General features: G+C 37.1%; 1 non-coding gene and 2 pseudogenes across 1 annotated transcript; all 3 read right to left on the reverse strand.

Annotated features, from left to right (window-relative positions):
• Window positions 1–8,947: 8,947 nt before the first annotated feature.
• On the reverse strand, window positions 8,948–20,154 carry LOC122094250 (annotated as a pseudogene).
• LOC122072467 lies at window positions 11,891–11,997 on the reverse strand. The gene has a single exon (XR_006138481.1). It is a non-coding gene; the product is annotated as a small nucleolar RNA R71 (small nucleolar RNA).
• Window positions 20,155–20,340: 186 nt separating the features above from the next.
• LOC122089611 lies at window positions 20,341–21,475 on the reverse strand (annotated as a pseudogene).
• Between the last annotated feature and the right edge of the window lie 858 nt (window positions 21,476–22,333).

The following is a 22,333-nucleotide window of genomic DNA, read 5'->3' on the forward strand; positions in this document are numbered from 1 at the left end:
TTGACTTATGGGGCCATGGGACCACAACCTTGGTGGTCCTCCGCCTTCCGGTATTCATTCTTGATTCTGGCCTGATATCTCAAGGTCACGGGTTAGGTGCTGTATTAGTAAACCACCCTCCGCAGCAGTTGGATTTAAAATCCAGCAAAACTGGCGCCAAATGCACTCAACACCTCCCCGGGCCCTCCCGTTTTTTTTTATGTCAACGCTGAAGCTTTGAAGCCTGTAGGCTCCGACCTATTCCGTCTTCATCAGAAATAGCTGCTATTATTATAGATATTTATCTTCTACAGAGTTGTTTTGAGTTTTAATCTTTTTTTATGTAGGTAGATCTGATAATGTTGTAGCCATGCCATCTCTAAATAGGCACTTTCCTACCTTTATCAGTGGTTTTGGATTTTCAACTTTCTGAAGGATATTCTAATGATAAGCAAGTTTTTGCCTGGCTTAATATATTTTTCTGCCCCTTAGGGGTCTGTTTGCAACCCAAAAATAAAACCTATCGGGACTCAATTTGACCTAAGGTACTAGAAATCAGAATTGGGTCTAGCTGATTTTTATTCTAACTTGTATCAAGGCGGTCCTTTTCATCCAAATCAATCCACTGTTTGGGATAGGATTAAGAATTGATGGTAAAAAATAAAAAAAAAGGAGAGAGTTCGATAAAAGGCAGTGTGGCCTTTATACCAGCGCATAGGTTAATGACAGCACTAGTAGAAGCATCAACAGTGGGATTTACACCTTTCATGAGGGGGTGGAGTGGTCAGTTTGACCCCCATTGTGTCTGGGCATAGAGGTCACGTTACCTTTTAGGCTATTTTTTCCCCCCAAAAAAATAAGAGAAACAGAATTTTGTCTGGAGCATAGCCTACGTCAGCACTTTCATGTGTCTATCTCTCTCCTCCCTATGTGAGAAAATATATATGTCCCTTATTTTAGTGAAGAGAGATATTCCTACTTCTCAAACAAAGATGACAACTAGAACAACTGGCCATGGCAAGCAATGGTTGAAAGAAGACAAAGGGAGTGTTGGTGTAGACCGCACTTCCTAACAAAGAATACTCTCCCAAAAAATAGAATACAAAAGGCAGAGGGATAGGTATGCTGCTGGTGTACAAAAAGCTAGCGGACAACACCAATGAAGGCACGGGATGGAGTATCATATATGAATGATAGGGGTCATTTCAAAAAAATGGAAAAAAGATGGACATAGTGGATGCTAGCTTACGATATACCGACGGCATACACAACCTTTTCCAAACAAAAAAAAAATCAAACTAGTTAAAATAAAAATGAAGTTCCATAACTATTCATGAGACCAGTCCCTGAGGAGAACAAGAGGAAGCCCTTGATTGCCAATGCTGATGAAGATCAAAAGGAACTGCTTTATTCAAAAGAGGTGGACCATCGAAGAACAAGAGGAGGCAGTTGACATATCGGGTAGTAATATATATCTCCGGATTTAACCGAGAGGACTAGACGGTGGTGATGTTGTTGAAGTCTTGTTGTTGATCTTGCTGAGGCTGAGATCGAATAGAGAAGAGATCGTATGGACTACAATATATGGCTTTGGCCATACGCCCTCTCTCTCTCTCTCTCTCCACGTATCTCCCCCCTTGCCACCGAATCCTACAGCTTCTGCTCCCTCCCTCTCCCTCTACATCCACGCCGCATGGTCCCCTCGCCCCTCCCTCTGTTATTGGATATTATATTGTGTTCATCAAATCAAAAATAAATTGTTTATTTTAATTAATTTGCATTTATTTTATATAGGTGATTTTGTATCCTGTGAAATGAACTTAATGTATTTACGATTAGGGACAGAGATGGATTCTCTATTTACATGGTTGCTACATTGTGTGTATTTGGGAATGGAGACTGTACACAAAATGTGGGTATACTTTTGTTGTGTATCAAACTCAATTATTTGAGAACATGGCATGGTTTACTTTAAGATATTGTTATTGTAAATGAGTTCTTATGATAGTTGTGTGGTCCCTAAACCTAAAAGGTATGTATTGCTACAGACCAGCATGGTGTATGTACTTTAGTGTGCATATACAAGGTTGATATCTACATACGTCTGCTCCTGGTCTAAACGGAAATGGCCTGAACTGAACCGAGGCCTTATTGAGCCTACTTTGGATCGGTGGATTACGACCCCAGACGAAACCATATCAAAACCGAAATAAACTAACATTGAACCAATATTAGCTGAAAACCCAGACCAAAACCGAACCCAAGCTGATAAAAGCCCGAAATCGATTTTTCAATAATTTTGCATAAATATGTATTTTAAACCGAACCCAAACTGGGTCGAAAACTAAGACCAACCCAATATAAGAAACCAATGTGAACCCCAAATCAAACCAAACCGAAAAGAACTTTCTTTATTGGCTTAGTTTCGGATTCACCATTCCCACAAAATTGACTCAACCCAAGCCGAAACTAGCCCAAACTGTCTGAATGACATCCCTAGTCCTTCTCCAGCGAAAATATTTTAAAAGTTTTTCAGTGCAAACTAGAAAATGATTGGCTCAAGCTTAAACACAATTATAGGTGTTGGTTGGGTGAGCTAGGGAGGGCTAGGGCAAGAGATGCTTTTAGGGATCATGTGAGAAGAGTAGTCTATTATTTTCGTGTGTTCTTGGGTCACAAATCTAATTTTGAGCCAGAATTTTCTGCTCCCATTTGTGTGCTCTATAATGCTATAGAGTTGGGTGTCCATAGATTTTGGATTGAAACTGATTCGACATTAGTGGTGATTTCCATTCACGCTAGATTGATTCCTTAGTCCTTCTTGCAAGAGTATAGCTTGTTGCAATCTTCCTGTCATCAATTGTTTGGAAAATTTCTCATTGCTTTAGAGAGACACTTCTAGCAAATTATTTTAGCTAAGGAAGGGGCATTGAAATGCAGCATTGTCTAAATTGTTGACCCCCATCATATATTAAGGAGGATCTCTTGAGGGATGCTCAATAAGGGATTAATATATTTCTCATTTCTGCCTTTCTTTCCCATGATGACTAGGAACAAGCAAATAACAAAAATCAGTTTGAATTCCAGACCTCAACATCTTGCTGCTCATGGTGTTTGACGATAAGCATTGGAAGTGAACGGAGAAGTGCTGGAAACGTGTGGAACAACATATTGGATCACTCCAATGTAGCACGAAGCCGCTAGCTATGCCTTGCTTGGTCTCCCAGCACGGTTGAGGTTCCATAGCACGTCATGAGCACTTGGCAAAAAAAGGCGGGTCAGTTGAGCAACCTAAGCGAACCGCCCTATCTTACTACAACATAGGGACAGAAGAGAGAAGATCTAGGTTTTGGTTTTGAAATTTAATTGTTTCTTTTTGGTTGAGCTTATGTGTTGCTTTGCAAAATGGCAATGTCGAAGGTGGGGTTTCCCATTCTCTCTTTGTTCTTGTTTTCGTCTAGGTATGCAAAGACATTAATTATGTATCTCCCTTTTATTCTTTATTAATATATTCTTTCTGATCTTTTTTGTTAAAAAAAAAAAAATGCAGTATTGCTTGTACTCTATTTTGTTGCATGCAACCCTATACTTTCTTAGATATTTTTATCTTTAGTTTTTTTGATGGTATGGGAATGACATATATATATATATATATATATATGCTAATGAGCAAACGACATGATTGGTACTTACATGTAGCACCAATAAAAATTAACAATAGTGTTTGTTGTCAGTCCCAAGCTCAAATAAAGGAGGGTTGTGCATTAGGTTGGCATTAGTAAAAAAAAAAAGAAAAAGAAAAAAAGAGAGGCTTAACCATTTTACATGGATTCTACAACCTCACATTATAAACATTATTCTAGGGCATTCTCACCAGAATAAGTAATGCATTACGTACACTATATCTTGAGTGAAGTGAATAGTGAGCAAGGGTTAGCTAGGACGTCCCCTGTAAGCGATGCACCATGTCAGCGCCCAAACTGTTTAATAAGATTAAGAGCACAAAGAAAATGCTAGATGACTGGATGAGAAACATTGTGATTTCAATTTACAAAAATAAAAGTGATATCCAGAACTACAATAACTAAGAGTATAAAAAATAAATGGATCAGAAGCATTGTGATTCCGATTTATAAAAATAAAAGTGATATTCAAAGCTACAATAACTATAGAGACATAAAACTAATGAGTCATTATAGTATAAAATTGTTGATCTCAGGTTGACACTGAGAGGGGGTGAACAGTGTTTATAAAATTCTTCCAAGAGATGTCTATTTGAAGCTACCCTGTATTATATTTTACACACACAATCATATGTCTGTCCCAGCTTATACCACTTAGTGGCCAAGTCTACCAGATAAACATACAAATCTTACATGTATTCACAATCTACGCACTCCAATATACAAGCATACACAAATAGCACAAGACATATGTGGTTCGGCTCACTACCTATTCCATGGAGCAATACCCTTTCTGAGTTTTATATTTTGCTCAATGCTCAACTAGCTTATGATTGATGCAATAATCCAGGTGCTATGACATCAATTTCTACCTGAGATAGTACTCAGGCTAGGATTTCACCCCCTTTTACAATGTATATGATGATAAATATGAGTACAAGTCCCTCCCCTTACAATCAATATCATAGTTATGAAACTTTAATAACTTAGGTCATACAAAATAGGACTTGGTGAACAGAGATCACCTCCATTGACTGGCAAGGGGTGGAGAGCTTCCCTGAGATTCCCATATACATTAGAATATCCAACTTTCCCTATTTGATGGCTAATCTTGAACTTTCAATAGTTCTTCATCTTACTCTTCTCCTTCTTCTTCTTCTATCACACACAAGGAGCTTCTTTGTCTTTAATGAACTTGATGGAGAATCTTGAACTTTCAAGAGTTGAAGTTGGTTGTCCCTCTTTTTTGCCTTCTCCTTCTTCTTCTTTTTATCACACACAAGAAGTTTCTTTATCTATAATAAACTCTAAAGTTCCTCTCCAACTTTCAATGTGGTCTTTAATGGTTTCTCAAGCTTGGTGCTGATGGTACTCAAGCATTCAATACACAAAAATCTTCAGATAAAGATTCTTCTCAAGATTTGGGTATGAGAGCGCACGAACACTTGGCGTCTTCTCTTTTCTCCTCTTTTCTCTTCTAGAGTTTTTCTTCTTTTTGTTCTTCAAGAAGTTACGGAAGAAATCCCTAAAATCCACTTGAGAAGCTCCAACAAAGCCCCCAAAATCGTGTAGTAACATCCACCCAGTTCAGATCGGAATCTATTTTTACAGATTGATCTTATTTCAGTACGGGAGTCATAATGTTTTATATATAAGTCCAAATGAATTGATTATCATTGCTTTTGAAAGCAGACTGAAATATATACAACATTTGTAGAAATATCATTTTTTTTAATTCTTCTTCAAAGTAGCTCCAAATTCAACTCAAAGTCATGTGAACTGAACCTGTCATGAGAAACTCGGTTGACTCTATTTCAGAGAGATCATATGGAAATGATTATATCTCTCTCGTTCGAATTCCGATTGACCCGATTCTTTTCTTACAAATAAATGACTCAGATCTATATTTTTCTCATATTTATACCTTCAAGCCAGATACAATATATAGACCTAACAAATGGGATTGAACCTAACTAATATGTACAACATTGCATTTTTTAGCTTACATATTGGCCTAAAGAACATGTCATAACTTCTTACTCCAATATCCGATCAACATGATTCCAATTACGATAAACTCAAAGTTCAAAAATCTACAACTTACATGCACATATCTCATTCTAAATTTGTCATCTAGATTTCTGAAAAATACTCTCAAACACATTGTCATTGAATAAAACAATAATTTCTTCACTTTTAATGAAGGATCCTTCACACCCTACTTTCAATTTCACACATGCAATGTGTGACATGTCTCTGAGCACTATTAAGATAACTTAGTGATCGTACACAACCATGGCATCACCTCTGACTACCTCATCATTGATATGAGGCCAAGGTTGCCAATAAGGACAACCAATATGCAACAAAAATTATAAGAGAGGGTTATTGAAACCTACATTAAAAAAGAACCTAATATTTATGGATAACTAATTTGATTTTATGTTAATAAATCTATGACTTAAGCTATTTACTTACTTAGAAGACTTGTGGAAAGATTTAGAGATTGCAAGAAGGATCTCCATGTAGTCTTTTTTTATTTAGAAAAATCTTAAAATAGAGTTCTTAGAACATTAATCTTGTAAGTACTAGAGAAGAGAAGTGTTTCAAGTAATTATGTGGACATAATTCAATAAATGTAAGATGGTGTCGAGGCTTGTGTAAGAATTGTCGGGATCAAGGTAGTGGATTCTTAATTATAATTGGGTTACAATAAGGATCAGCTTTAAGCCTCTATTGTTTGTGCTAATTATAGATGAATTAACCAGAGACATTCAAGGTGAGGTTTTTTATGTTTTTTTTTTTTTTCCTGTATATTGTTTTGATGGATGAGACAATAATAGATATTAACATCAAGTTAGAATTATAGCTAGAGATAAAATATAGAATCAAAAGGGTTTAAGATATGTGCAATGAATACGGAGTATATGGGCTCAATCATAAATAAAGAATGTGATATAAATGATGATGTTTCACAAATAATTAAAATATGATGGATTAAGTGAAAGGTGTGTTCGGAGTGTTTTGTGGTCGAATTATTCTTTTAAAAATAAAAGAAAAAATTTATAGGATAGTTATATAATCAGCTGTGATAAATGGTGCGGAATGTTGGGTAGTCACAAAGCATTATATAAATAAAATTTATTTAATAGAGATGACGGTGTTGAGATGGATGAACGATAAAGCTAGGAAGGAGAAAATAAGGAATGATTATATTATAACTCGAAAATAGCTCCGATAAATGATCAATATAAGAAAGTCGTTTGTGGTGGCATGGCCATGCATATTCAACAGAGGTCTTTGGACGCTCTAGTACAAAAGAGTGATTTGATTTAGATTGAAGGATCTAAAAGAGCTACGATCAAACCTAAAATGACCTTAGAAATGGTAAGGAGACATGCATAGCTTAAGCCTTGTATCAAGTATCCATATAGCCAACCCCATTTAATTGGGATAGAGCTGAGTTGTTGTTATACCATCAGACATTAACATCATTTTTATACCTTTGATTTTGTAAGTTTATTAATCCTAAGAATAATATTCAACCTTTATATTCAATGTTATGAATGGTTCACAAAAAATGCTATGTGAATCTGATCAAGATGAATTCATAAAAGATAATGCTCACTATGGCGATGTAATATCTAGACATGAGCTTGAATATACATGTAAACAAAGATTCTTAAGTTTGGGAAACTTACTAAAATAGACCCTTGTACAACTAATATGTTTCTATATATATATATATACATATTGAAGAAGAAAAAGTCAATGGTTTTTTGAATTGTTATCATATTTTCTTAAGAATACTACCCAATAGTGCACCTACACACCAGTGCCCGTAGCCAATGGGAGGATGCAAGCGAGCATCTTCAACGTGGAGCACCATTGTCATTTCGCACCCGCTGTATCTTGGCATAGATACATGCTATCAGATATCATTCTATAAACCTTTAATTATAGTTTTTAGATTACATATTATCTTTTGGGATATATGTATGCATATGGTTATAAAGCACTATCTAAATTAGTTGATTAATCACTCTTTGACACAACTATATGCTTAATTGGGTTTTTACAATGTGTATAAATAGCTTCTTTTTTTTTTTGTAAGAACAATGTGTTTAGGCATGTGTAAATTTAAAAATTCATTGGAGTTTTGCAATTGATCCACATCTCATTGGTTTTCTCGAACATTGAATCTCATTCTTATATATATATATATATATATATTGGTAGAACATTCTCATAAAGATCGATTATGAGATAATATGAGTCGTTCAATAATGGATTGAGTTTTCTTTTACCCAGCAGTGAATAGGGGTGTAGGAAATAGACACCCCATATATATATTTAAACATTTTCTAGATTATCTTCACCCATCGAAAAGAAAAACTTTCACCTTCGAGATAAACAGAAATGTTTCACTATACTTGTAGCCTTTGTAAGAATGTGCGAATATAATATTGTGAAAGAAAATTAACTTATATATTAGACATTGACAAAATATTTATAGGTAGGTTGAATTTGACAATTACCTTTAGATCTTTAAGTAACACATGTTAATTTCCCTATGCTTGGCAGTTGAGACCTATATTACATAGCCTTTTAGCTTTTACCATTTTCCCCACTCATCACTGAGCAAGGTTTTAAAACTCAGTATCCATATCGGTATCGGTCATAGCTGAATCGATATGATACAGATCAGTATCGGTAAAGATTGGTTAAGGATAAAAAATTATACAAATTTCCCAAATCAGTCACGGTATTGGCTAGGATCGGCCAAAAAAATTAGAAAATTTCAGAAAAATGAAAAAAAAAAATTAATTCAGCAATAATTAGCTTTTCTAATGCTAGAAGTTCAAAGCCACGATTTTGGGGAAACCATGAGAATCAGGAGTCTCTGTTTCACTTCTACTATGTCGAAAGTCACATCCTCAGTCCATGGCTTGAAATCTATTGCTTCCAAAAACTAAAAGATTTGCGACTATGTGAACATTCATTTTGCAATAGGAAGTAAGGCCTTTTGTACTTTGAATTCTATCTTCTTCTTCTTCTTCTTTTTTTTTTTTTTTTTTTTTTTTTTTTTTATATCAATATTGCTTCGATTTGATTCAATTCAAGCTCTCCAATGGAGGCATGAAGAAGGATCATTCTTACAACATTTCCACCAATACATCAGAAAAAACCCAAAACCCTCCAAAGCTTCCAATCAAACGAGAAACCCTCTCCATCTAATCTTATTCAAACTATGAATTCCCAAACATTTTCATGCAAATCAATCATCAATCGTGTAGAGTTCTCAAAATGTCTTCATCCCTGTAAAGATGGTACATCACCGAGTTTGACTTGAGTGCCACCTAAATCTGACAGGAGAACAGTTTCTCCTTCCTTTAATGAGACTTGGATGAGATTGCCAGACTTGTCTTTTGTCCCAGGTTCCACTGCTATAACTTTCCCCGAGTTCAATTGGTTGGTCTTCTCAGGGAGGAGAATTGTCACACCCCGTTCTCACAGAACCGGACCGGTGATCGAGTTAACACCTGTTAACCCAAAACCTACCAGGATCATCTGATACAGTAACCACTATATAGCATACTGATGAGCACATTTATGTATGAAATCTAGGGTAGTAAAACATGTATTTTACATATTTAGAATGGAGCTACCTTAGGTTTTACTCTCTTTTTGTAGGTTTTATATTTTCAAGGCCTTAAGGACTATCAGGTGCTATATCTCCAATATTACACATAAAGAGGTCCTGTTTCTTTTCATGGTTGTGAAGAGGATGAAATTCTGAGCAAGATGGACATGTTTAATTAAAAGTACATATTTTTTTGGTCACCTGTACAGGTGATTATTCTTTTTGGATAAAAAAAAGAATAATAGATCAGAACTGAACCGAGATGCAAAATCAGCTCGTTTGCAGTTGTCCCAGTGGTACAAAAGAATATTTTAAATTCCAATAAGGATCGATGGACCACACCCTTAATTGATTGAAGATTCGTTTTTGGTAAAAACAACTACCTAACGTAATTGGTGAGTTGTGGTGTGCAAAATCCCTTTCTTATTAGGAGGCCTCAAGTTTGAACCTTGGCTACCATTTTTTGGAGGTTTTTTTTTGAAATATTTTCTCTCTCCTACTCATCACTTATAGGAAATCGGCCAAAGGGGTTTCTTGTGCAAGAAGAGAGAGAAAAAGGAAAGAAAAAAAAGAAGAGAAAAAATAGAAAAAAAAATATAAGAAATAAAAAAACCTTATACTTCCAACGATTCTCTCTCTTCTCTCTCCTCCACCTCACCACAAAATGGTCTAAGGGAATCCACCCTTGGAGGTCCTCCTCTCTCTCCTATTCCCTATAAAAAAGAGTCCACAAAACCGTAAAGGGTGGTCCCTCTCTTCCTCTCTACTTCTCTTCTTAAGTTTTTTTTTTTTTTGTTGCTCTTTCTCTCTTTCTCTAGTTTTCTCTTTCTCTAGCTCTAGTTCTAGGTTTTTGCTTTAAACATTTTTATAAGTTTTTTTTATTCAATTAATGCAAACACTTTTGTTTTGGATTCAGTCTCTTATTTTTATTATTTAAGCAATTGAAGTTGTAATTTTAAAGTTCTAGTTCTAGGCTTAGTTCTAGGTGACAAGAACAAGCTATGGAGCATGTCATTCAAGTTCAATTTTTCTCTTTAGATTTGTTTTCTCTAGTACTAGAAATTTCAGATTTGTTTTATTTCAAATCTGATTTTTAGTATTAGTAGTATCTCAAATCGATCAAGTTTTTAGTTCAAGGATTGAAGTTCAAGTAAGTAGGCTCATTCAGTAGTCTTCTCACCCCCCTCTCATTCCCTCTTCTTGCTACACATTCATTCTTAAAGTAGGATTTAAATTTTAGTTTTTACTTTGATGCTTTCCCTTTCCCCCAAGGTCTTTGGCTAGATGCATGTTTTGGTTTTGCCCCTCTCTAGCGATGGAACCATCCTTTTATTTTGATTATTTACTTTTCAGCTCTTCCCCTAAAGCCAAGTAGAAAAGCCCTTCTAAGAGTACTCTTTGGTCAAGTGGGAAAGCTCATATTGTTTATGGTGCATCCCTTGGACTAAGTAGAGATACCTACTTGCGTGCCTCTCTCTAGTTTTTTTTATTTTTATTTTATTTATTTACTTTTCAGCACTTTTTATTTCAACACTTTTATTTTCATTTATTTGCTTTTTAATTGCACAGTTAGAGTATTTAAATTTAAAGATGTGAATGGTTAGGTCGCTTTTAGATGCAATTGTGTTAGGTCGATAATTAGAATTAGATCACCATAATGAATCTGTGCACTTTCGCATTACTAGAGGAAGCCTAAAATAAAGTGGCTACTCTCCTTGTGTTCGACCCGTTAGCTACACTGATCCGTACATTTGCGGTTACATTTTAAACAAAAATAAGTTTTTGGCACTGTTGCAAGAGAGATAGTTCCATGTTATTTTTCGCTTTCTTTTGGTAAATTAGAGTGCTTTGTTTATTTTATTTATTAAATTCCTGAGAAGAACAACTTGTAATAATAGTTGTATCGGTGGAGGTCGCCAAGCCCTACAGTATGATAAAGATAGGTTTTGCCCTGTAGCAGTACCTTAGGAATTGACCTAAGCAACCTCGGATCCTTGTCGATAAGCTCACAAAAAGCCAAAAAAAATCAAAAATCAATCAAAAAAAATTCCATTCTTGTGTGCTTGTGTTATTCTAGCCGTGTGTAGTGTTCTGTTGCATGAGTGTTGTGTGGGTACATAATAGTGCAAATATGTTAGAAATAAGAGATACAACAAGTAATGACCCTATACATTTACTCTCTTTAGTACCTTTCAATATGAGAGACTAACAATAAAACCCTCCACCTAAATCTCTAAAGGATAGGTTCTACCCTGCTAGAGTAGCCCAACCTTCCTGCATAGATCTACCACAAGCCCAGAGCAATAATTTTGAGCTCAAATCTCAATAAATCACTATGTTGTCCCATTTCCATGGGCTGCCCTCTGAGGAAGCATACCTATTCCTTAGGGAATTCGAGGAGGTATGTGTTCTGATTAAGGTCCAATAGTTGACTGATAATGCTGTAAAATTAAGGTTCATAACTTTTGCACTCAAGGACCAAGCTAAGAAATGACTCTATGATTTGCCTACCAATTCCATTACCACATGGGATGGGTTTACTCTAGTCTTCCTGAAAAAATTCTTTTCTTTGCATAAAACTAATAAACTCAGGAATGACATTCTCCAATTCAGGCAGAAACCTAGTGAGTCGTTCTCCAAATTTATGAAGAGATTTAAGGACCTCCTTCAGGAATGCCCTTACCATGGAATTGATAAATGGTAATTTTGTCAAATCATTTATGAGGGTATTGATTATCAGACCAAGCAATTATTAGAGACTATGTGCCCCAAAGGTTTTACATCTTTTACAGATGAAGACTATGCTTGAAACTTTTTGCTTGAATTGGTTGAGGAAATCAGAGAATGGGAGTCTACTCACAAAATTGAGAGGACAAATAAAGGTTACCTTGTAGAAGATGTTGGGACCAAAGAGGTTCAACTTGAGAGTCTTATCAAGAGACTCGAAGCTATAGTAACCGAAGGACCTATCCAACTGAACCAAATAAATCATTCTATGCCTATGTGTAGTTGGTGCCAATCTCCCACGCGTGTGATGGAGGAGTACCCTAATACTTCTTGTGTGAATGATTTGAATATAGGTCCTAAAAATGTGAATGTCATGTTCCAAAATAACCCTTATAGTCAGACCTATAATCCAGGATGGAAGAGCCATCCTAACTTCTCTTGGAATCAAGCCAATAATCAAGTAGGTCCTAATTTTGAACCCTTGAGTCAAAGGCAATTTGTTCCCCAATAAGTCAATCAAAGGAACATGCCCCCCAATCAGCAGAACAATTTTAGGATCTCCACTCAATCTGCTAGTCCATCATCTCCTGTAAATCAACCTCCAGTATTCATGAGAGGAAGTGGTGATTTGGCTAGGCTTTCTTCTTTAGAGAAAAGCATGGAACTTCTTATGAGTACTTTCATGACAAGCCAACATAATATAGAGAAGCAAATCTCCCAACTTGCTACTGTTTTGCACGAAAGGGAGAAAGGGAAGATGCCTAGTCAGCCTGAACCAAATCCCAGTAATGTGAATATGAATCATCAATCAGTTCCAAATCAGTTGAATTCAATTTAAAAGAGTGCACAATAAGGGTCTTTCAACCAATGTAATGTTGTTTATGCCCTTAAGAGTGGTAGAGAGTACCAACAGAGTGTTCCTATACCTTTCCCATTCATTACTCATGTTAACTCTCCTTCAGTTGAGGATACAAGTGTGCCTCTTGTTCCAGGTTCGTTTGATGAACCTAAAGATTCTTCTGGAACTAAAGATGATTTAGTTAAGGAAACCAAAATTCATTCTTCTGGAAAAAGGAAAATCCCTAACAGTCCTTATATTCCCCTTGTCCCCTTTCCTAATCACTTGGATAACAAAAATAAGACTGCTTTTATGGATAAAATTTTAGAAGTCTTCAAGTAGGTAGAAGTGAACATCCCTCTTTTGGATGTAATATCCCAGATCTCTACCTATGTAAAGGTCCTAAAATATTTGTGTACTCACAAATGTATCACTAGTATGCCTAAAAAGGTATTCTTTGTAGGCAATATTAGTTCCATAATTACTTAGCCTACAACTGCCAAGTATAAAGATCCAGGAAGCCCTACCAAAGCTTGTGTCATAGTCAACACCTACATTGAGCATGCCTTACTTGACCTTGGTGCAAGTGTGAATCCTTTGCCTTACCATGTGTATAAGCAACTGGGATTAGGAGAATTGAAAGCCACTGGAACTACTCTTTAGTTGGCAGATAGATCTGGTAAGATTCCTAAAGGGATGGTTGTAGATGTCTTACTTAAAATTGGAGAATTTTTATTCCCTATTGATTTCATTGTTTTAGACACCCAACCAGTTGCCAACATTTGGGACCAAATGCCAATTATTCTTCATAGACCGTTCCTTGCAACTAACAATGCTATAATTAATTGTAGGAACGATACCATGAAATTTTCTTTTGACAACACTTCTATGGATTTTAATGTCTTTAGGTTGGGTAAGAAACCAAATCCCTATGAGAAGGAAGTTCATATGCTCCAGGAAATTCTAAATTCTATTGAGACATATTTTGATATTGATTTTGATTCTGAATCTAAAGAGTGTATGAAACAATTGGGTGGTTTTGATGACGAAATTATGTCTAAGGTTTAGAGTCTCCAACCACCTATAGAGCCCTTAGGACCCCCTTCCAATTTCATTCTCAAACCTTCAACGGAACCCCAAATGAGAGCTAACCTAGTGATGAAGGAAGCCATTCAAAAAAAAATTCAAAAGTGGATGGATAATGTGATCATCTATTACATTTTTGACAGGGGCAAGCATTTTTTTAATAGATCATTTGAGGCTCTCATGAAGAAATTTGGGATCACCTATAAGTTGAAGCCCGTTATTGAGTTGTCATCTTCTGCTCTGGAAGAGGTCATGGTTCTCAATGAACCTCTTTACACTGATGACTAAATTTTAACCAGGTATGACCCCATTGCATTGTCTTCGCTTTTAATTCTTTTCACACATTGAGGACATTGCATGACTTAAGTGTGGAGGAGGGAAACTAGTTATTGCTTTTTCCACTTTGTTTTGTTTTTTTTTTCTTTTTGTTGTTGAGTTTGCTAAGGGTGAAGTTCTATTTTGGCTTTTGGCTGATGATTATACCATTCGGTTGCTTGATATATGAAAATAAAAGTTTTGATTAAGGTACCCATCTTGAATGTATAAAAACCCTGTTGAAAAAAAAAAAAAAAACAAGCCTGTGTCTTGAGATGAGACTTTCTTTTGAAAAATAAGAGATCCCTATTTTATGATGTTGGTCCATATGTAAGGTTTCCTTGTACTCTTGATTTGGAGTTGAGACCTTATTTTTAATTTGGCATGAATTAGAAGATGCATAATTTTAAATGAAGTGTGAAATATGGTATAAAGAAAAGTAAGAATTGATTCCCTTAGAACTAGATAGGGTATTGCACCTCAGAAAGTGTGGTGACTTGATCGAAACTCTTAGGGAGAAAACTTCTGAAAAAAAAAACTCTGGCATCACTGTCCATATGAGCATATGCAAAAACCGAAGCTGCATAGTAACTTGGGTGTCTAGTATTTGCTCCACCATGTCATTCAGGGAAAAAGTAGTGGAGTAGAATAGAGTTTATTAAGAGAAAAAAGGTAAAAAAATGTGTAAATGTCATTAATGCTTGATAACATGTTTGGTAAAAAACACTCTGATGCCTTAGTCCTTGGTTCCTTATTTCTTCACAAGTGATTTTGCCTTAAGATGAGGATGTTTTGGAAGAGACAATGTGAGTTCCAAATTAAGAAATATGTTAGTACCTAGAATTGATATGGAGTAATAAAAGTTCAAGTGTTGGGGTCCCTTGTAAGAAGAATTATCTTTGCTCCGAATCAGTATGGTCCTTACCTTTAGCCAAGGTTGGGATTTGTTTATTTTGAATTTTGGGTGCATATTCACTGCAAACACCCATGAGACACAACTCGTCCACTAGGGGTGACCTAGGGGTTTAAAGGCTAAGTACAATCGTGATTCTTACGAAAGTGAGTTAGTTTTTTTCTTTTATTCTTTTTCCTTTTGTTTTGCTCGAGGACTAGAAAAGTTTAACTGTGGGGGAATTCTGATGAGCACATTTATGTGTGAAATCTAGGGTAATAAAACATGCATTTTACATATTTAGAATGGAGCTACCTTGGGTTTTAGTCCCTTTTTACATGTTTTTAATTTTTAAGGCCTTAAGGACTATCGGACATTATATCTTTAATTTTACATGTAAAGAAGTCTGTTTCTTTTTATGGTTACGAAGAGGATGAAATTCTGAGCAAGATGGACATGTTCAATTAAAAGTACTCATCCGTTTGGTCACCCGTACAAGTGATTATTCTTTTCGGGCTAGAAAAAGAATAATAGATCAGAACTGAACCGAGATGTAGAACTAGCCCATTTTCAGTTGTCCCAAGGGTATAAAAGAATATTCTAAATTCTAACAAGGATTGATGGACCACACCCTTAAGTGATTGAAGATTCGTTTTTGGTAATAATAACTACCTAGCGTAGTTGGTGAGTTATGGTGTGCAAAATCCCTTCCTTATTAGGAGGAGGCCTCAAGTTCGAACCTTGGCTGCCATTTTTTAGAGGTTTTTTTTTAAAAATTTTCTCTTACCTATTTATCACTTAAAGGAAATCGGTCAAGGGGGTTTCTTGCGCAAGAAGAGATAGAAAAAGGAAAGAAATAAATGTAAGAAATAAAAAAACTTTCTACTTCCTACGATTCTCTCTTCTCTCTTCTCTCTCCTCCACCTCACCACAAAATTGTTTAAGGGGATCCACCCTTAGAGGTCCTCCTCTCTCTCCTATTCCCTATAAAAAGGAGTCCACAAAATCCTAAAGGGTGGTCCCTCTCTTCCTCTCTACTTCTCTTCTTAAGTTTTTTTTTTAGTTACTCTTTCTCTTTCTCTAGCTTTAGTTCTAAGTTTTTTATTTAAACACTTTTGTAAGTTCTTTTTATTCAATTAATACAAACACTTTTGTTTTTTATTCAGTCTCTTATTTTTATTGTTTAAGCAATTAAAGTTGTAATTTTAAAGTTCTAGTTCTAGGCTTAGTTCTAGGTGACAAGAACAAACTATGGAGCATGTCTTTCAAGTTCAATTTTTCTCTTTAGATTTGTTTTCTCTAGTACTAGAAATTTCATATTTGGTTTATTCCAGATCTGATTTTTAGTACTGGTAGTATCTCAAATTAATCAAGTTTTCAGTTCAAGTAAGTAGGCTCCTTCAGTAGTCTTCTTACTCCCCTCTCATTCCCTCTTCTTGCTACATCTTCATTCTTAAAGCAGGATTTAAATTTCAGTTTTTACTTTGATGCTTTCCCTTTCCCCCAAGGTCCTTGGCTAGATGCATGTGTTGACTTTGCCCCTCTCTAGTTATGGAAACATCCTTTTATTTTGATTATTTATTTTTCAGCCCTTCCTCTAAAGCCAAGTAAAAAAGCCCTTGTAAGAGTACTCTCTGGTCAAGTAAGGAAGCTTATATTATTTATGGTGCATCCCTCGGGCTAAGTAGAAATATTTACTTGTGTGCCTCTTTCTAGTTTTTTCCCTTTTATTTTATTTATCTACTTTTCAGCTTTTTTTTTTATTTCAACACTTTTATTTTCATTTATTTTCTTTTTAATTGCGCAACTTGAGTATTTAAATTTAAAGATGTGCATGGTTAGATCGCTTTTAGAGGCAATTGGGTTAGGTCGATAGTTAGAATTAGATCACCATAATGAATCTGTGCACTTTCGCATTACTAGAAGTAATCGAAAATAAAGTGGCTACTCTCCTTGTGTTCCACCCATTAGCTACACTGATCCATACGTTTGCAATTACATTTTAAATTCAAACACATACCCTCACTAAAGAATACAATTTCTTTATTTTAGTGGAGATCTTATATGCATTTACCTGTAAATACCCCAGTACTCTTTGATACTCAAATTGTATTATATAGTACATATACATGTGGGCCCATAGGTATGTTATATACACAAGAATTACAATTTAAATATCCATAACACAAAAGGGGTAACATCATAAAATAACCAAAAGGAAACCCGAGTTGGTATCAGTGTTGTCCCGCAACACAACTCTTGCATGGGCACTCGGCCTCATGCACAAGATCCTTAGCGACCCACTAGTCTTCAACTGGGAACTCTACAGTGGTCCCCGCTTTAGCTCCTCAGTTGGATAACCTACAAGATCATCTAAAAAGTGGTGTACACGTGGGATGAGCTCACTAACCTAGTAAGTGAAAAGAAAGACCAAGCAATCATTCGTAATACAATGCACCTATATGTATGCAAGTCTATTTTTATTATCTTAAACCACCTACACATCACATCTAAGTCATAGGTCATGTGTTATTTGTAACAACAGTGTGCGTATGCCCTAGGTACGAACCGCGAACCCCATCCCGCAATACATCGATAGGGTTACTGGAGAAGGCCAGCCGTGGGTGCCAAAAAAGTAAATGAGCCTTGTCTTGCATTAAATTAAAATGGGCTTTGCCCTACATTAAATTAAAATGGCCTTTGCCCTACATTAAAGTAAAATGGCCTTATCCTGCATTAATTTAAAAGCAGTACGATTGGCCTTCTTGTTATATCACCAAAGTTATCAGCCGTCCTAGTGATCGACCGAGCGTAATTCTAACTGCTACCATTGGTACACAACCTCTAGCTTCCCTTTAGTGATATACCCAACACCTAAACCTCTGCTGGGAAGGGTCGTAGAACAAGGATATGTCATTCTTAACCACATGTTCCTATATGAGATAATATGACTGTATAGTATCACCGGTCCCATTCCACGGACCACCGATGCATTTGTGTCCAAGCCGACTGCGACATCTAGTCTAGCAATACATCATATTCAATAATTTAAAGTCATCCATCTCATATCTCAAAGAAGATATAAGCATTTAATAATATAAGATATTAGCATAACAAGTCATAAATGAATTTCATAATGCACACATCAATGCATGCAAATGGCATTCGAGGATGACTAGGCTACACACAATAATGAAATGATGATATGGTTAGTCTACAACAATTATGGAATGATTCAAAAACACTCCAAAAATAAAGTCAATGTCCTCTTCCAACTTACCTAATTGTGTAGAATGATCACCCTTGGTACAAGGAAGATCTGGCGTACGATGATGTGAATTTCTAGTACAACCTATCATAAAAAAGGTTGAGCTTAGTATCTTCACTTTAGGCTCATAACTAATGAGGTATGATGATCCCAACGTGTTTAAAATTACTAGAGAAGGTTGCTCGACGAATTTGGGTCCAATCAAAACCCAAGAAGTCAGATTGTTGGGTCAACCAGCTGGCCAAGCACCCACTAGTCCCTACTCGCCTGTCGATCCAGGGACACTGTCTGGACCGATAGGCCAGGAGCGGTGGGCCAAGTGCCCACCGATCCCCACTCGCCAATCGGCCCAGTGGCCCTGCTTGGATCGACGGGCCAGGAGCGGTGGGCCAAGTACCCACTGGTCCTTGCTCTCCGCTCGACCCAGGGGCCCTGCCTAGACCGACAGGCTCGGATTGGTGGGTCCATCCACTTTCAGGGCACCCACCAATCAGAATCGAGATTTTGTTCAGGAGCGGTGGGCCAAGTACCCACTGGTCCTTGCTCTCCGCTCGACCCAGGGGCCCTGCCTAGACCAACAGGCTCGGATTGGTGGGTCCATCCACTTTCAGGGCACCCACCAATCAGAATCGAGATTTTGTTGTTCACTGTCATTCTTCATCCCACCTTGGAGAAATCACCACGAGTCGATTCGACTGTATTTTCCACAAATCTAAGGTTCCATATCATGATTCCAATATAGATCTAAGACCGATTCAAAGTTTTAAGCTAGAATTTTTCCTCTTTGCTCAAAAACACTTCAAAAACCTCAAATCTTCTCTTTAGCTCAAGAGATCAACAAATGCTTCACAAATCTTGTAAGTTCTTCCTCAAAATCCTTCATAAATAACATGCAGGTCATTTATTAAACCTTAGATTCACATTCCCAAGAGAGATTAATAAGATCTAAAGGATTCCTACCCAAATCATAGGATTTCACTTAGGGTTTCAAGAGGGCTTAAGAAATACCGTCTTTACTCACCTCAAAACATTGATCTCAAGATGAGGGTCGATAATTAGGTGTTGGATTCAAGAGGTTTGACCCCAGTAACGCACAACGATCATCTTCATCCCCATTTCTTCCTTCTTCTTCCCTTCTCTCTCCTTCTTTTCTCTCTCTTATTTACTTTTCACCTATCGTGTAAAACAATAAATGAGGGTGAAGAAAGTAATAAATGCTATTTATAGTGGGATCAAAATATCTAAAGATCAGAGTGGTAGGTCACACTGGTGGGTCCAACCCACCCATGACCACCCACCAATCGGCCATAACTTAGTCGAATCATTGAGATTTTCAATGGGGCTTGGTTCCCGACATGTATTTCACTCTCGATAATTGATTAACACATGTACTTGACACAAAATATGGCTATGTACCTTTATTGTGCGTACATGGTCTGATAATAAGTGCAAGTGCACGGCTTGGGCACATGGATTTCACTAGACACCGACTCCAACTCGTCTGGCCAACCTGAGTTCAGAGTCACCCTCGCCATCATGTTCCATAAGGTACTCGTCTTGGCTCACTTGGGTTCAGGTCCTACAAGACCAGATCCAACCAACCAGAAAATTAGACCGGGTTTAGAGAGTAGGGTATCACAAGAATTCCGACGGTGGTTTTCAAGGAGGGACAATCTTCTCAACCAAAATTCGAGTCAGGCTCGGAATCAAACTCTTCGCCATCTCTCTCTCTCTTTCCGATTGAAAGCAGAGCTCTCTCCTTTGTTCATCCTTTATGAGTTTAAGTTTTTTTAAAAAATATTTTTTTAAAGGAAATTTACTGCGCCACCCCTTGGAGAATGCCACTATTATAAGAACACTCCATTTGTTTCACCAAATTAAACTCAGACCCCCTACCGTCAATTACACTTGAGGAATATACCTTATATACTGATGTCAGCTATTATATTTTGTTTTAAATATCAAATTGCCCTTACTAAATATGAAGTACCTAAAATACCTAAACTCACTATGTTTCTTCCTACCTCTGGTCCTTTCAATTCCAACTCCAATTCCAAGCCTCCTTCAACCCACCATCGAATGGACCACAAGCAGCACCATCGGCCGTGGCTCTTCCGCTACCGTATCTAGAAGCTTGCCGACGCATTGAGATTGGGTAATGATCACTTTTACAAGAGGCTTTGAATTGGTTGAAGATCTCTGCTTGGGCGTAGAAGGGATTTGCTGTTGTTGTTATGGCTCTAATCATGGAAGCTCCCATGAAGGAGAAGACGAATTCAGGGTTGTTTTGCAGGAGAATCATTATGATGTCTCCTTGTTTGATACCCAGGTTTGATAATCCAACTGCAGTTTTTCGGTAAAGGAGATGAGTCTCTGCAAAAGAGTAGATTTTTCCATTGGAGCCAGAGATCAAACAGGGTCTTTCTAAGAATTCTGAGACGTTTTCGAAGCAGTATCTGTGGAGTGGGAAGTGATTTGAGATGGGAATGTCTGGGAGTTTGGATCGTTATACCACCTGGATGCTGAAACCTGTATTCCTCCTCTGCGCCTCTCAACAAATCCGCGAACAGTGGGTGGTTGAAGTATAACACAGGGACCAAGAACCGATGTATCCGTCTTTCTCCCCAATGTACACCGCCAAATGTCCTTTCGGCACCGCCGTCGCCGGCTTCTGCCCTAGATGATTGAACCCGAACGCCGGTGTTGCACAACATAGCCCCTTCACTCCATGCTTCAGACTACGACCCCAATCGCAGATTTTCGACATTGTTTTGCTTTTAGTAGTCCTTGGAAGTAGTGGAGCCTCTAAGCGAACAAGGGTTGCTTCTGTTTATGCATCAGAGCCCATTTGAACACAGTCAAAAGCTTTCGTCCCAATCTGAAACCCCTAAACTTTTGCATGGTTTTCAGGATTCTGTACAAATTGAGGAGGAGAACCGATCGAGAAGGATAAGGATAAAACTTGAATTTTTATGGATGAATTCACAGTTCGGCAAAAGAGGGGAATGGGGTTTTTGTTTAGGAGAAGGGCCAAGAGTCGGCGGTTGACATGGTGAGGCAGAACAGAGTTAGCAGAACAGAGTTAGACAGCCTTCGGAGAGGAAAGTTGGAATATCAGACATGAGAAGGGAGTAGAGGGTATAACGGTTATTTTACCTCTTCACTGAACAGTAATTGACGATAGGGGTTCTTAGCCTAATTTGGTGAAAAGAGAAGGTGTTCTTATAATAGTGGCATTCTCAAGGGGGTGGCGCAGTAAATTTCCCTTTTGTTAATGGATCAGGTCGGATCGGCCTCCAATACTTAGGACGATACTAATACCCATCTCAGGATCGGTCAGATGTTGAGATCGGTCTTAATCAATACCAATCCAATCCGAGCGATCCAATTCCAATACTTGATTCCATGTCATTTAGACATTATTAATCCATTATTTTTTTTGGAGAAAGAACACTAATCAATAGTGTTGTGTATGCCACACATGGGAAAGTGGAATCAAGCTTTTAAAATTAGTCCTACTTCGTACCTTTCTGACTGATTCGTCAATCTTAGCGAGTGAATTAAGTTTTGGTATTCCTTCTTGAGATTCTTTTCCCCATGTGTCTGGGTATATGCAACACTATCGGGCAGTATTTTTTCTCTCGATAACTAATTACATTTCATAAGAAATAAAACATTGTTACCAAATATAATTCTTAGGGGAAAAGATTTGAACAATGTCTATGTGCTGATTCATTTCATGCTCTCTCACATACAGTTCGAAACTTTTTTTTTCCTCTAATCTGTGGGGAAAAGAACATTTCTCGATCGTGTGACCGTTGTGCCAGAGCAGAGACCAATTGAGGGGGTGCATATGGGCATAAATAGGGAGTGGGTTTTTGGAGGCTTTATAGGGGTGGGG

This window comes from Macadamia integrifolia, chromosome 2, assembly GCF_013358625.1.
Source record: "Macadamia integrifolia cultivar HAES 741 chromosome 2, SCU_Mint_v3, whole genome shotgun sequence".
NCBI lineage: Eukaryota > Viridiplantae > Streptophyta > Magnoliopsida > Proteales > Proteaceae > Macadamia > Macadamia integrifolia.